The sequence below is a fragment of the Papio anubis genome, chromosome 7 (assembly GCF_008728515.1).
Source record: "Papio anubis isolate 15944 chromosome 7, Panubis1.0, whole genome shotgun sequence".
Lineage (NCBI taxonomy): Eukaryota > Metazoa > Chordata > Mammalia > Primates > Cercopithecidae > Papio > Papio anubis.
Window position 1 is genome coordinate 78520813 of NC_044982.1, and position 16962 is coordinate 78537774.

The following is a 16962-nucleotide window of genomic DNA, read 5'->3' on the forward strand; positions in this document are numbered from 1 at the left end:
TAAAATTGCGTATGTTTATAAAAAATGAGAGTTACATAAAACCATGGTTTTCCCCAAAATGTAACCTAAACAACAGTAAAATTCATCATTAACTAGAGGGAGCATTATTTTTATGGGACAAACTAAATCATGTGTTCTCCACTAAAATATAAGAACAAAATATTCTCAATTAATTACTTATTACTGAGCCCTAGACCAATTTTTTTTCTAGTACTTTTACAATTCTTGCTGTATCTTCTGAATGCACTGATCCTATGACAAGTAAAGCCAAATGTTTTACCAAAACCATCATAGAAATTCCATGAGGAAAAGAAGATAATTACATGGCTTTTGATTGGGACAGAGAAAAAAGGACAGAAAATGCATGCATACAGTCACTCATTCATTCATCCAATGTGTACTAAGCTGCCACATTGTTTGAGAAATTTTTCTAGGGATATAGAATAAGTGACTGCACAAAACAGAGATTCCTTCCTTCCCTTGTGGGACTTATATTATGATTGGGAGAAGAGATGCATTAAACCATAGATACCATTAATAATTAAATTATATAAGGTATAAAAATGTGATTGTTCTACAGAAAACAAAGTAGAGCAGTGTAGAAGTTTCTAGGTGGGAGACATAGTCTGTAATTTTAAGTACAGGTGGTCATTTGGACCTCAGTAAATAGGTAACATTTGAGCAAAGATTCTTAAGAGAAGGCATCACCATTAGAGAAATCAAGAGAAACATCAATTCGGACAGAGAGAGAATAACGAGTACATAGTTCTGAGCATGAGAGCCTGCCTGAGAAGTACTTCAGTACAACTCGAGTCAGTGAAATAATTTCTATGACATAATAATTAAGTCACTAAATGTACCATATAATCAAAGATTGGGTTTCTAAAAGGGCCATAAATCTTGAATTGTATCCTTGGATATGGAAACCAAATTTTAAAATGCAGTTTGAGATGAAGAACTTTGCGTCGGATACTAAGAAAGTTCCAGTAGCTGAATAAAATCCTTCATTAACTCATCTAATTTTCATTTAACACTTTCACTGAAGTAGATACTGTATTAGCACTAGAATTAAAAAAGAGAACTTGCGTTGGTTTTTTCCTTCCAAAAGTTTCAGCCTTGGCAGAAAAAATAACGTACTAATATATGATAAGTGTTATAATGAAAGTATATATGAGATGCCATGGATTAAAGATGAAATAGAAAATTGACTGGGCACAGTGCCTCACGCCCATAATCTCAGCACTTTGGGAGGCTGAGGCGGGTGGATCACTTGAGATCAGGAGTTCGAAACCAGCCTGACCAACATGGTGAAACCCTATCTCTACTAAAAATACAAAAATTAGCCGGGCATGTTGGCTCACACCTGTAGCCTCAGCTACTCAGGAGGCTGAGGCAGGAGAATCACCTGAACCCGGGAAACAGAGGTTGCAGTGGGCCAAGAGAGTGCCACTGCACTGCAGCCTGGGCTAAAGAGTGAGACTGTATCTCAAAAAAATAAAAATAAAATTAAAAATGAAAATGAAATAAAAAATTGTTTTTCAAGAGTGAGAAATTCACAGAAAAGGTACCATTTGATTTGAAAGTTGGGAAGTGACAAAAAAAACAAAGGAGAAAGGGAGAGGTTTCAAGCAGCAGGAACAGTATGGGCAATGATAATAGAAGTACAAGAAAATATGGCAAGAAGACTCAGTAGAATTAGAGTGCATAAACATGGGAGACTGAAGATGGTATTGGACATGTGTAGGGCCATCTAATAAATCTTTTTTATGTCATGAAATGAAGTAGTGCTTTCAAATGTCTGCTGCACAATACTATAAGGCAAGAATAAAATTTCCATGAGGCAATATATCACTGCTTAAGAGCTGAGCTTCCTCAGTCCTAGTGCCTGTATTACAATCCTGAATCCATAGTTTAGTGAAAGTGTGTCCTTGAGGGATTTTATTTTTCCATGCCTGGTTTATTACATGAGTAAAATAGTAGTAGCTAAAATATGGAAGTTCTTTAATGAATAATAAGAATATGAAAACCCATCATACACATTGTAAGTCAAGTGTAAATTACAGGTTTATAATCACCTTTAAATAAATCCCAATTTTATGTTGTATTTTATATTAATTGATATAATTTCATAAGCTAACAATGTTTTTCTCCACAAATATTAAAAAGCAAACAACAACAAAACCCCTGACACTCAATGTCCATGTACCGTGTGTATCTGTGCTTTAGTTTCAAGGATCTTCTGGTCTATTTTAGGGTATACAATATCCCAGTTTGAGAAACAAGGAAAGGGAGGAATTATGTTTCAAGAAGAATGTAAATCTGATGACAAGAATGCATTAAATATACAAAATTTTTTAAGTATGTGGAAGATATGGGTAGGAAGAGAAAGCTATTAGATTAATTCATAACACAGTAACGGTTGGGCTAGTGATGAAAGAACAGAAAGATATCTTTGAAGGAAACAACATCAGATAGTCAGGAAAGTGATACATGCAACTATAGAAAAAGTTCCAAGATGTCTTTAGTGAGCATATTTTTAGAGACATAGCTAAAGAAATGGACAAACATGTGAATTCATATTAAAGTTTAAATACAAATTAAAAGAAGATACCTAGGAAGAGGAAATGTGTTTTCCAAATATTTATTGACTATACAGTTTCACTAACCTCTGTTGTAAAATTTTGTAGATAAACAACTATCCTGCTTATATTAAATTCATGCAATTAAACCTGTAGTTCTCCAGAACTATGTCTTGGTACCATATGCTTCTTTATCCTTTTGAATCCAAATTTACATGTTGAAAAACTCACTGCAGCTGATATAAATTAGAAATACTTGAACAATTCAATGGTGAAGCAATGACTTAAATTTGGCTAACCCCTTCAGTTTCCATTCCTCCAAAAAGGAATGGAAAGTGCTGTATATACAACGCAGTAAAGAGCTGAATATGAAAGGAGAGTTTATTGCATACATTTACTCCAAAAAGAGATACAAAGTAATGATATGTGCTAACTTGCTAAACTTCAAATATTCTGAGAATCTTAAAGACTAGTGTAATTGCAAAGATACTTGCAAAAAAGGAAGTGTGTATGTTTGCTGACATTTGTAAATTACTTCAACTAAGATCTATTCTTAGCACCATTATGTATGGTGTATGATGAGATAGATAATAGAATAATAAGACAATGTTTGTATAAAAGATCTCAGTGTTTTTCCCATTTTAAAGAAGAATGGATTGTTCCCTTTAACCACCCTGCCTTGTCCACAGGGATTACTTTTTCCTCTTACAAGTATAATTGTATCAGGAACTGATAAGGTCTGGTTCTGTTTTCTCACCCAAATCTTACCTTGAATTTTAATCCCCATGTGTCAAGGGTGGGACCAGATGGAGGTAATTGAATCATGGGGGCAGTTTCCTCTGCAGATATATGCATCTCATACACACACACACACACACACACACGTACATATATATACACACACACATGCATCAGATCTCATAAAACTCACTCATTTTCATGAGAACAGCAAATATATATATATATATATAGAGAGAGAGAGAGAAATAGATTTGGCATTTCCCCTGCTTGCACTCTCATTCTTCTCTTTCCTGCTCCCATGTGAAGAAGCATGTGTTTGCCATGATTGTAAGCTTCCTGAGGCCTCCCCAGCTCTGTGGAACTGTGAGTCAGTTAAAACTCTTTTTTTTCTTCTCAAACAAATGACCCAGTCTCAGGCATGTCTGAGCATGAGAACAGGCTAATACTTGAACTAATAAAACAAGACCATTAATAAAATGCACAGTAAGGCTTATGCAACAGGGGAAACTATTATTCTCTCAGGCATATCAAGTTTTACACTTTCCATATGCAGGACAGTAGTTCTAACTTTTCTTCTGAAAATGAAAATTATTTATAATTTCATAGGTTAGGAAGAATCATACTCATTTGCTATCAAAATTCTATAGCTTCTCAATCAGCTGCTTTTTTAGGTTACCTCCATCCTGAAGGACAGAGCTGCTTTGTCTGTTAGATAACCCCATGTCTTAAAAATAAAGTTTGTAGTTTAAAAGAAATGCAAAAAGCATCTTATATTGTCAATAAATGCTTAGTTATAATTTCTAAAAAACTTAGACTTTTTAAAGAAAAAATACAACAAACCAATAATTATAAAAACATCAATAATGTGAAATATGGTTTGTACTACTCTACACAAATCCACATATTTTCCTATTAAAATGGAAGCAATACACTTAAATGGCAGTGATAATTAACAATAATACTACATTATTCTTGTAAGGCCCTGGAAATAGGCAAGATTTTTATAGGGACAAAGATGTCTCAACACTAAAAATTGCAAGTAGCGCTGATTTGACAAACATAATGATTTCAATCCTGCCTTTAAACTTACATTTGAGGATGGGATTTCAGAAATACAAAGAGATATATCCCCTTTCCCTCAGTTAAAAAAAAATATTTTCATACTAGCTCCTCTCAAGAAAAGAGGCATTTTGGGAATGGGTTTAATATATTTATTCTGTTTTTCTTTCAGCTTTGTCTTGCAATGCAAGTTTTATAGACAGTGTTGGCTTAGCAAAATCCATTTAATTTCAGTTTCAAAAGAGAGAATTCAAAACTTCATTTAGTTAAATAGTTAAAAAGAGACATTCTTAAATCTAGCATTTGTCAGTTTTCAGAAAATTGAAAAAAAGAGCATAAACGATTTATGTCACAAAAATAAAATTAATTTTTTATTTATGTAAGTATGATACATGAATATATGTCCAAGTTGGGCATTATTGTGCATAGGCCATGTGTGAGCTGACAGATACAACAAGAAATATGATCCCCACCTTCAAGGAGACTATGGTGTTGTGATAGAGACAGAAAACAGAGACAAACATAAAAATAAGTAAAAATAAGCTTACAGGAATTTTTTTAAAAACATGTATTAACTATATTTTCTTAAATCTCCAGTCTCTGATATCTGATGCCTTGCTGACCCAGGAGGAACTGTGCCTCCTAAAATTAGCTAATTCCTAGTATATAAAATTACTTGCCTGTGAGCACTATTTTTATATAGAAACTAATCAATCCAGAGCTTGTACCCCCGACCACCTCCTTTTAAGACATTTTCATATGTTAGAACCCTGGTCCCCTGCCCTAAGCCCTTATACCAAAACCAGAAAAAGACATATCAAAGAAAGAACACTATAGACCAATATCCCTGATGAACATTGATGCAAAAAATCTTCTGCAAAATAGCAAACTGAATCCAACAACACATTAAAAAGATCATTTATTATGACCAAATGGGATTTGTCCCAGGAATGCAAGGATGATACACCATAGACAAATCAAGCAATGTGAACATCGTATCAACAGCATGAAGGAAACAAACCACATGATCATTTCAATTGCTGCTGAAAATCATTTGTTAAAATGCAACATCCCTCCATGATTTAAAAAAATAAACCCTCAAAGAACTGGGTATAGAGGGAATATACCTCAACACAATAAAAGCCATATACAACAGACCCACAGCTAGTATGATACTGAGTGGGAAAAACTGAAAATATTTCCTCTAAGATTGGGAATACAACAAGGTCGTCCACTTTTGACACAGTACTGGAAGTCCTAGCTAGAACAATCATATCAGAGAAAGAAATACAGGACAATTAAACTGAAAAGGAATCAGTCAAATTATCCTTATTTTGAGATGACATAATCTTACATTTGTAAAAACCTAAAGACTCCACCAAAAATCTATTGAAACTCAAAAACAAAGCATATTATAGTGGCAGTAAATAAAATCAACGCACAAAAAATACCAGCATTTCTATATGCCAACTATAAACAATCTGAAAAAGAAATCAAGAAAGTAATCTCATTTACAATAGCTACAAATAAAATGAATTACCTCTGGTAGAATTTGGCTGTGAATCCGTCTGGTCCTGGGCTTTTTTTTGGTTGGTAGGCTATTAATTACTGCCTCAGAACTTGTTATTGGTCTATTCAGGGATTCGACTTCTTCCTGCTTTGATCTTGGGAGGGTGTATGTGTCCAGGAATTTATCCATTTCTTCTAGATTTTCTAGTTTATTTGTGTAGAGGTGTTTATGGTATTCTCTGATGGTAGTTTGTATTTCTGTGGGATCAATGATGATATTCCCTTTTATTATTTTTTATCGTGCCTATATTTTTCTTCTCTCTTTTCTTTTTTATTAGTCTGGCTAGCAGTCTGTCTATTTTGTTAATCTTTTCAAAAAAACAGCTCCTGGATTCATAGATTTTTTGAAGGTTTTGCATATCTCTATTTCCTTCAATTCTGCTCTGATCTTAGTTATTTCTTGTCTTCTGCTAGCTGTTGAATTTGTTTGCTCTTGCTTCTCCTGTTCTTTTAATTGTGATGTTAGGGTATTGACTTTAGATCTTTCTCGCTTTCTCCTCTGAGCATTTAGTGTGGTAAATTTCCCTCTACACATTGCTTTAACTGTGTCCCAGAGATTCTGGTATGTTGTGTCTTTGTTCTCATTGGTTTCAAATAACTTGTTTCTTTCTGCCTTAATTTCATTATTTACCCAGTAGTCATTCAGGAGCCGGTTGTCCAGTTTTGATGTAGTTGTGCAGTTTTGAGTGAGTTTCTTAATCTGGAGTTCTAATTGGATTGCGCTATCATCTGAGAGACTGTTTGTTATGGTTTCTGTTCTTTTGCATTTGCTGAGGAGTGTTTTCCTTCCAATTATGTGGTCAATTTTAGAATAAGTGAGATGTGGTGCTAAGAAGAATGTATATTCTGTTGATTTGGGGTGGAGAGTTCTGTAGATGTCTATTAGGTCTCCTTGGTCCAGAGCTGAGTTGAAGTTCTGACTATCCTTTTTAATTCTCTGCCTCGTTGATCTGTCTAATATTGACAATAGAGTGTTAAAGTCTCCCACTATTATTGTGTGGGAGTCTAAGTCTTTTTGTACTTCTCTAAGAACTTGCTTTATGAACCTGGGTGCTCCTGTAATAATTGCATATATATTTAACATAGTTAGCTCTTCTTGTTGCACTGATCTCTTTACCATTATGTAATGCCCTTTTTTTATATTTTTATTGGTTTAAAGTCTGTCTTATCAGAGACTAGGATTACAACCCCTGCTTTTTCTTTTTGTTTTTCATTTGGTTAGTAAATATTCCTCCATTCATTTATTTTGAGCTTATGGGTGTCTTTGCACATGAGATGGGTCTCCTGAATACAGCACACTGATGGGTATTGATTCTTTATCCAATTTGCCAGTCTGTGTCTTTTAATTGGGGCATTTATCCCATTTACATTTAAGGTTAATATTGTTATGTGTGAATTTGATCCTGTTATTATGATGCTAGCTGGTTATTTTGTCTGTTACTTGATGCAGTTTCTTCATAGTGGCGATAATCTTTATAATTGGTATGTTTTTGTAGTGGCTGGCACTGGTTTTTGCTTTCCCTATTTAGTGCTTCCTTCAGAAACTCTTGTAAGGCAGACCTGTGGTGACAAAACCTCTCAGCATTTGCTTGTCTGTAAAGGATTTTGTTTCTCCTTTGCTTATGAAGCTTAGTTTGTTGGCTGCATATATGAAATTCTGGGTTGAAAACTATTTTTCTTTAAGAATGTTGAATCAATGGCGGGCTGATCAGCCTGTAATCCCAGCACTTTGGGAGGCAGTGGGTGGATCAAGTCCAGGAGGGTGACCATCCTGGCAGCTTATGGTGAAACCCGTCTCTACTAAAAGCTAAGCAGCGTGGTGGCCGGGTGCCTGTAGTCCCAGCTGCACCGAGGCTGAGGCAGGAGAATGGCGTGAACCGGGAGGTGGAGCTTACATTGTGACAGGGGCTCAGCCGCTGCACTCCAGCCTGGGGCGACACAGTGAGACTCCATCTCCAAAAAAAAAAAAAAAATGTTGAATATTGATCCCCATTCTCTTCAGGCTTGTAGGTTTTCTGAAGAGAGATCCACTATTAGTCTGATGGGCTTCCCTTTGTGGGTAACCCAACCTTTCTCTCTGGTTGCCCTTAACATTTTGTCCTTCATTTCAACCTTGGTGAATCTGGCAATTAGTCTTGGGGTTGCTCTTCTTGAGGAGTATCTTAGTGGTGTTCTCTGTATTTCCTGAATTTGAATGTTGACCTGTCTTGCTAGGTTGGGGAAGTTCTCCTGCATAATATCCTGAAGAGTGTTTTCCAATTTGGATCCATTCTCCTTGTCACTTTCAGGTACACCAATCAAATGTAGGTTTGGTGTTTTCACACAGTCCCATATTTCTTGGAGGCTTTGTTTATTCCTTTTCATTCTTTTTTCTACCAGAGGTACAAAGAGGTGTTGATACCATTTCTTATGAAATTATTCCAAAGAGTAGAAAAAGAGAGACTCCTCTCTAACTCATTTTATGAGGCCAGCATCATCCTGATACCAAAACCTGGCAGAGATATAACAAAAAAAGAAAATTTCAGGCCTATATCTCTGATGAACAGTGATTTGAAAATCCTCAATAAAATATTGGTAAACTGAATCCAGCAGCACATCACAAAGCTTATCCACCATGATCAAGATGGCATCATACCTGGGATGCAAAGCTGGTTCAACATACACAAATGAATAAACATAATGCATCACATAATCAGAACCAATGACAAAAACCTCATGATTATACCAATAGATGCAGAAAAGGACTTCGATAAAATTCAACACCCCTTCATGGTAAAAACTCTGAATAAACTCGGTATTGATGGAACATATCTCAAAATAATAAGAGCTATTTATGACAAACCCACAACCAATATCATACTGAATGAGCAAAAGCTGGAAGCATTCCCTTTGAAAACCTGCACAAGACAAGAATGCCCTCTGTCACCACTCCTATTCAACATAGAATTTGAAGTTCTGACCCAGGCAATCAGGCAAGAGCAAGAAATAAATCGTGTTCAAATAGGAAGAGAGGAAGTGAAATTGTCTCTGTTTGAAGATGACATGATTTTATATTTAGGAAACCCCATTTTCTCAGCCCAAAATCTCCTTAAGCTGATAAGCAATTTCAGCAACGTCTCAGGATACAAACTCAATGTGCAAAAATCACAAGCATTCCTATACACCAATAACAGAAAAACAGAGAGCTAAATCATGATAGAACTCCCATTCCTATTCACTACAAAGAGAATAAAATACATAGGAATACAACTTACAAGGGATATGAAGGACCTCTTCAAGGAGAACTACAAACCACTGCTCAAGGAAATAAGAGAGGACACAAACAAATGGAAAAACATTCCATGCTCATGAATAGGAAGAATCAATATTGTGAAAGTGGCCATACTGCCCAGAGTAATTTATATATTCAATGCTATCCCCATCGAGCTACCAGTGACTTTCTTCACAGAATTAAAAGAACAAAGCTGGAGCCATCATACTACCTGATTTCAACCTATACTACAAGGCTACAGTAACCAACATAGCATGGTGCTGGTACCAAAACAGATATTTTAGACCAGTGGAACAGAACAGACCCCTCAGAAATAATGCCACACATCTACAAGCACCTGATCTTTGACCAACCTGATAAAAGCAAGCAATGAGGAAATGATTTCCTATTTAATAAATGGTGTTGGGTAAACTGACTAGCCGTATGGAGAAAACTGAAACTGGACCCCTTCCTTACACCTTATCAACAATTAACTCAAGATGAATTACAGACTTAAACATAAGACCTAAAATCATGAAAACCCCAGAAGAAAACCTAGGCAATACCATTCAGGATATAGCTACAGGCAAAGATTTCATGACTAAAACACCAAGAGCAAGGGCAACAAAAGCCAAAATTGACAAGTGGGATCTAATTCAAATAAAGAGCTCTGCACAGCAAAAGAAACTATCATCAGAGTGAGCAAGCACCCTACAGAATGCAAGGAAATTTTTGCAATCTATTCATCTGACAAAGGGCTAATATCCAGAATCTACAAAGAACTTAAACAAATTTACAAGAAAAAAACAAACGACACCATCAAACAGTGGGCAAAGGAATGAACAGACACTTCTTAAAAGAAGACATTTATATGGCCAACAAACATATGAAAAAAGGTTCATCATCACTGATCATTAGTGAAAAGCAAATCAAAACCACAGTGAGATACCATCTCACACCAGTTATAATGGCGATCATTAAAAAGTCAAGAAACAACAGATACTGCAGAGGATGTGGAGAAATAGGAACACTTTTACATATTGGTGGGAGAGCAAATTAGTTCAACCATTGTGGAAGACAGTGTGGCGATTCCTCAATGATCTAGAACCAGAAATACCACTGGATCCAGCAATCCCATTACTGGGTATATACCCAAATGATTATAAATCATTCTAATATAAAGACACATGCACACGTATGTTTATTGCGGCACTGTTCATGATAGCAAAGACTTGGAAACAACCCAAATGCCCATCAATGATAGATTGGATAAACAAAATATGGCACATATACACCATGGAATACTATGCAGCCATAAAAAGAATGAGTTCATGTCCTTTGCAGGTACATGGATGAACCTGGAAACAATCATTCTCAGCAAACTAACATAGGAACAGAAAACCAAACAGCACGCGTTCTCACTCATAAGTGGGAGTTGAACAATGAGAACACATGGACACAGGGAGAGGAACATCACACACTGGGCCATGTTGGGGAGTGGGGGACTAGGGGAGGGAGAGCATTAGAAGAAATACCTAATGTAGATGACAGGTTGATGGGTGCAGAAAACCATCATGGCACGTGTTTACCTTTGTAACAAACTTGCACGTTCTGTACATGTATCCCAGAACTTAAAGTACAATAATAATAATAATTTTTAAAAACTACCTAGGAATAAACTTAACAAAAGGAGTGAAAGGTCTCTACAATGAAAGCTATAATTGAAGGGAACACTAACAAATGGGAAGATATTTCATGTTCATAGATTAAAAGAATAAATATCTTAAAAATGTCCATTTTCTCTAAAAAAACAAAACAAAACAAAAAAAAACCCCACAGATTCAATGCAGTTTCTATCAAAATACCATTTACATTTTTTTCTTTTTACAGAAATAGGAAAATCGGTAGTAAATCTGGAGGAATCATGTTACCTAACTTCAAATGATATTACAAAGCTGTAATAACCAAAACAGCATGCATGGTGGTGGCATAAAAACAGACACATAAACCAATGGAATATGATAGAGAACCCAGAAACAAACTCATACATCCCTAGTAGACTCTTTTTCAACAAAGGTGCTGAAAACATACCTTGAGGAAAGGAGAGTCTGTTTAGTAAATGGTGCTGGGAAAACTGGATATCCTTATGCAGAAAAACAAAACTAGAATCCTATATCTCACCATGTACAAAAATAAAATCAAAATAGATTAAAGACTTAAATCTAAGGCTTCATACTATAAATCTACTTCAAGGAAACATTAAACAAAATCTGCAGGATGTTGGTCTCAGCAAAGATTTTTTAACTAATACCCCCAGCCACTGGCAACCTAAGAGAAATGGGCAAATGTGATCACCTCAAGTTAAAATATTTCTGCAAATCAAAGAAAACAATCAACAAAGTGAATAGGCAACCTACAGAATAGAAAATATTTGCAAACTATCCAACTGACAAGGGACTAATAACCAGAATACATAAGGAGCTCAAACCACTCTATAGGAAAAAATGTAATAATCTGGTTTAAAAATGGGCAAAAGATTTGAATAGACAGTTCTCAAAAGGAGACATATAAATGGCAAATAGGTATTGAAAAAGGTTCCACATCATTGATCATCAGAGAAATGTAAATCAATACTACAATAAAATATTATCTCACTCCCGTTAAAATGACTTTTATCCAAAAGACAGGGAATAACAAATCCTGATGAGGACGTGGAGTAAAGGAAACCCTCACACACTGTTGGTATGAATGTAAATTAGTATCACCACTATGGGAAACAGGTTAGGGATTCCCCCCAATTAGAACTACCATATAATCCAGCAATTCCACATGTAGGTATATACTGAAAAAAAAAGGAAATCAGTATATGGAAGAGATAGCTTCACCCCCATATTTATTGCAACATTATTCACAATAGCCAAGATTTGGAAGCAACGTAAGTGTCCGTCAATAGATGAATGGATAAAAAACAAATGTGATACATATGCACAATGCAGTACTATTCAGCCATGAAAGAGAATAAGATTCTGTCACTTGCCACATCATGGATGAAACTGGAGGTCATTGTATTAAGTGGAATGAGCCAGGCACAGAAAAACTGACTTCCCATGTTCTCACTTATTTATGGAAGCTAAAAATTAAATCATAACTTTTGGAGGTAGAGAATAGAATGATGGTTACTAGAGGCTGGGAACTATGGGAGCGAGTGGAGGGGGAAAGTGGGGATGGTTAGAGTGTGCAAAAATATAGCTAGTCGTAATGAATATGATCAAGTATTTGGCCACAACAGGATGACAACAGTCAACAATAATTTATTGTACATTTGAAAATAACTAAAAGAGTATAACTTCATTGTTTGTAACATAAAGAAAGGATAAATTCTTGAGGTGATGAATACAACGCTTAATTTGATGTGATTATTATGCATTGTATGTCCGTATTAAAATATCTCGTATACCTTATGAGTATATACACCATGTACCAACAACAATTAAAAATTAAACCTGGAAAAAAAATAGGTAATATTTTACTAATCTTACAATAAAGTTTAAAATGTTTTTTAAAATTTTTCTCCAAGTTGTCATTCAGAGAGTAGGTATTATTATGGCAGATGGGTTTATTTGATAATATTTTTCTTGACTAGCTAGTGTATATGTGGCGCATTTAAAAAAACTTTGCCTACCCCGAAGAGTCTAAAATACTGTCCTGTAATTTTGAGAAGAAATAATAGTTGTGACTTTTACTATTAGATCTATGGCCCATGTCGAATTAATTCAATGTGTTTGTTATGAAGTAGGTATCACTTTTTGTTTTTCTCTCTCATAATTCTTGTTCCAGCAGCAGTTACTGAAAATTCACTATTGAATTACTATAGTACTTTTGAGGAAAATGAATTGATCATGCATGTGAGGTCTGCTTTTAGACTTTATTTTGTTCCATTGATCAATTTGTCTAATACAATGCTATGTTCATTTCAGTATCTTTATATAAATCTTGAGATCAGAAAAATGTATACTTAGCAATATATATTCTTCAAAATTGAACTTTTAAGAAAAAAATTTCCATTTTTAATGTTTCAATTTCTTTATTAAAATTCTTACATTATGGAAACATTGACATTATACTTTCAACTTTTTAAACATTGTGTTCTTTAGCTCTTTGAATATGTATATAAAGCATATGCTTTACAATATTTGTCTGCTAAATCCAGCATTAGTTCCCATTAAAAAAAAAAAAAAAAAAAGAGCTTTTATTAACTTTCCCTGAGATGTGCTATGCTCTCCTCTTTCTTTGCATATCTCATGCTTTTTTGTTGTTGTTGAAAACTGGTCACAGATAATTTATTTTATCAACTTCGGATTCTGATTTCCCTCCATGAGATGTGCCATTGTTCTCTTTGCTTATTGCTTAGTGATTTTCCTGTGATAAATCTGTAAAATCTGTCTCCATAGCAGTGTGTAAATATTCACGTTTGTGCTCAGTTTGATTTACCTATTCTTTCCATTTCTAAAGCTTGAATCTTAGAGGTCACCTTTTTGTCTGCCTTGCTTAGTGGTCAGGCAACAACTGGCTAGAGACTGGGCGGAAGCAGGCTGGAGTGTGCCTTCAAACATCTGGCAGTTTTCAGATGTGCCAGGCTTGTCTTTGGGCCTCTTTGCATCTCGTCTACATAAGTGATCAGTCTCCTAGTCACATGGCCATCCAGAGATATGTGTTTATCTTGGAATCCCACTGGTCTCTGGCATATGCGTGCAGAAGGTAGCCAGTGATGTATGGAGACCTTATATAAAGCTATTAGAACTCTGGCTACTTAGCTGATCCCTCGCTTTCTCTAACCAGAAATGCAACCTCAAGCAATCAGAACTGCTGATCTTCTCCATTCACTTGCTACTGCTATTGCTGCTTTTACTGACAGTGTGGACATGGGTTTTTTTGCCTTCCACTCCAAGTTAAGAGAATCACCTCTGACAGGGAAGCTAATGGTGTCTGGATTTTTCTTCATCCTGGTGGAACTACAGCACTGCAAGTCTGGGTGGATGAGAATGGCCCCAGGGGAGTATGCCACAGACTTCCATTGTTTTTGCTCAACGTTCCATGATTTCCCCAGAATGCACTTCTTCCTATCTGGTCAATTTCTAAAACTCTGATATATATGTTTTTGACAAGTATTTTGTCGAGTATTTGTAGTTGGTTTTAGGGAAAATAATGGTAACCCACTCACATCACTGCATCGGGGGTTTTGCCTCTTATATTTTAAAATCAGATCCAACAACTTAAGAGATGTCCATATAAATGCTCTAAAAATTTAAAAGGTGACATTTATATAAATTATACTTTTGAAAAACAGAATTAATATAGCCATATGATGCATTTTCACTCATTTTATATTTAAAAAATGTCTATAGGTAGCATAAAGACCTGACTAAAAGTTGGGCCAGAATTAGATATATAAATTCATTTCTCTTTTTTCAAAGTCAATCTTTATCCAACAAAACATCCAGTGTTATAGTACAGATGTGGAATTCTTAGTCCATTGACCTGATTTTAAGCATCAAGCTATTGTGCTTATATTTGGACTATCACAGTAGGCCTGGGTGTTCAATCATTTACTTAGTAGTCAATGCAGTCTTGCTGTATTTCCCAGAAAAAGCAGAAGAAAATCTTGAAGTGAAGCCCTTGAACTTCATGCTTAGTTTTGAGATGCATCAAGAGTAATTTCTATTTACCCTATTGGCAAGAAACTCTATTCAATAGCCAGGAAACGTGAATTTTCCCAGGTCAGAGTATATATTATTTGATCCTATTTACATTGATTCAAGCATAATTTGAGATGTAATTTCTGTTGTATGTGATCTAAAATTCAATGGTACTTTTAATATTTGAGAGTAGAATTTCAGAACATTTCCCATATACCTACTAATGACATATTTTTGTTTGTGGTAGATTACTCTTAGTGATGTTTTGTATTTTATAAAGTACAATAGAGATATAACGAATGGTAATTTCAAAAATTCAAGTTGAAATTTTATTTTAACTAAATGAGTTTATGTGTCACAAAGTGTAAGGAAGTTATAATCTAATCTCTCTGGACCAACACTAAATTAAATTTTGTTTGGTTAGAGGTTTAGAGTCGAAACCTCATTTTTACAGTATATTTATACAAACATTGCTTTTACAATTTCCATGATTAAGGAGAAAAAACTAGTTCAGGTCCTTTAACCTAAACTCTACATGTTTCTTTAGTAAATCATCAAATTTATGCAAAAAAGAGAAGCCACATTTGGATACCATTTAATTAGGAGTATTAATAGATAATTTAAAATGTAAACTAAATTCTTGTAACAAGATGTAACATGCCATATTTTTAATCTACCTGTAATTACATATGAAAATATTATGTTGTTTTGACTTTTGTAAAATGTCTTAACATTTTAGGAGTATATAAAAGTTTGCTCAGATAGTTAAACAACAAATCTGTTAATTTTTATACTAATATCCGCAAAAAGTCTTTTTACTTTCTGTCATATATATACATTTCACCATAAAACATGATAAATAAATACAGTCATGCTTTTTATACTAATGGCAACTGGGCTGAAATAAATTTACAAATCCTTGCAAATCAATAAAATTATTATTCATCACTTGATAACACTTTTTGTAATCAGAGGAAATGTACTTTTGTCCATGAAATCAGAGTTAAATAATGGGGCAAGTCAAATAACTGTGACAGAATTTTAAATCTTCTGTAGGAGTAACAGTTCCTTTTTCTATTCTTTAAAATGAGATAATGCATGGAAATGGTAACTTTCCAAAATCTGGCCTCAATAGAAATACATTGGTCATATGCAAAAATAAACATTTTACAAGAATGAATCCATGGCTTAAAATAATAAGCAATAAAATGTATTTTTCTATATATCAGCCACACTGTTAGTGCCTTACTTCTATTAACTCATTTAAGCCTCTTATTAATTCTGCAACTGATACAATTGAGTTGCTATTTTTATTCATATTATAATGATGACAAAACAGAGGTGAAAAGAGCTCACACAGCTAGCAACTGACAAAAACAGGATCAATCCCAAGCAGTTTGCCCCTAATTCTATGCTCCACTATAATATATAATATTTATATACCTTTATATATATATTTTACTATTCCTTCAAATAACAAGATGGATTATGTTATCAAGGAAAATTATATTCATAGTGCACAATTTCTTCCTATTTCTCTTGGGATTGATACAAGAATAGCGCATTTCACAGTTGAAGCTCCTAGGGAAATACACAGAGAGAAGGGGGATCTGAAAAATATTAATTAATTTTTGATTCCATGGAATTAAATGATAAATCCTTACATCGAATTCTTGTTGCTGTGAGGGAGAAGGGCAAGACAAAGATGAAACTAATTAAAGCTTTTTTTTACTGGCAGGTAAATTGGCTTCTCTCTTCTATCTTATATCAAATAATTAAGTCTTGCATATATAAAAAAGTAATACTAAAATTCATAAAGAAAGACAAGAAGGGAAAAATCCTTAATAAAAATTGTTATAGGAGATCCATAATTTTTTATTTCAAATATACATTGGATAGTGTCTTTTTCAATAAAGAAATGTGTCTTGATGTTTGACATGTAAGGCAATTCCCTGGTTTGAAAATCAATCATCTTTTTTCCTTAGAATGTGATAAAGACAAAAAATGTTTAATTATAATTGCAAGAAATCCTTCGTGGATTTTTGGAATGAATTAATCATGATCTGCT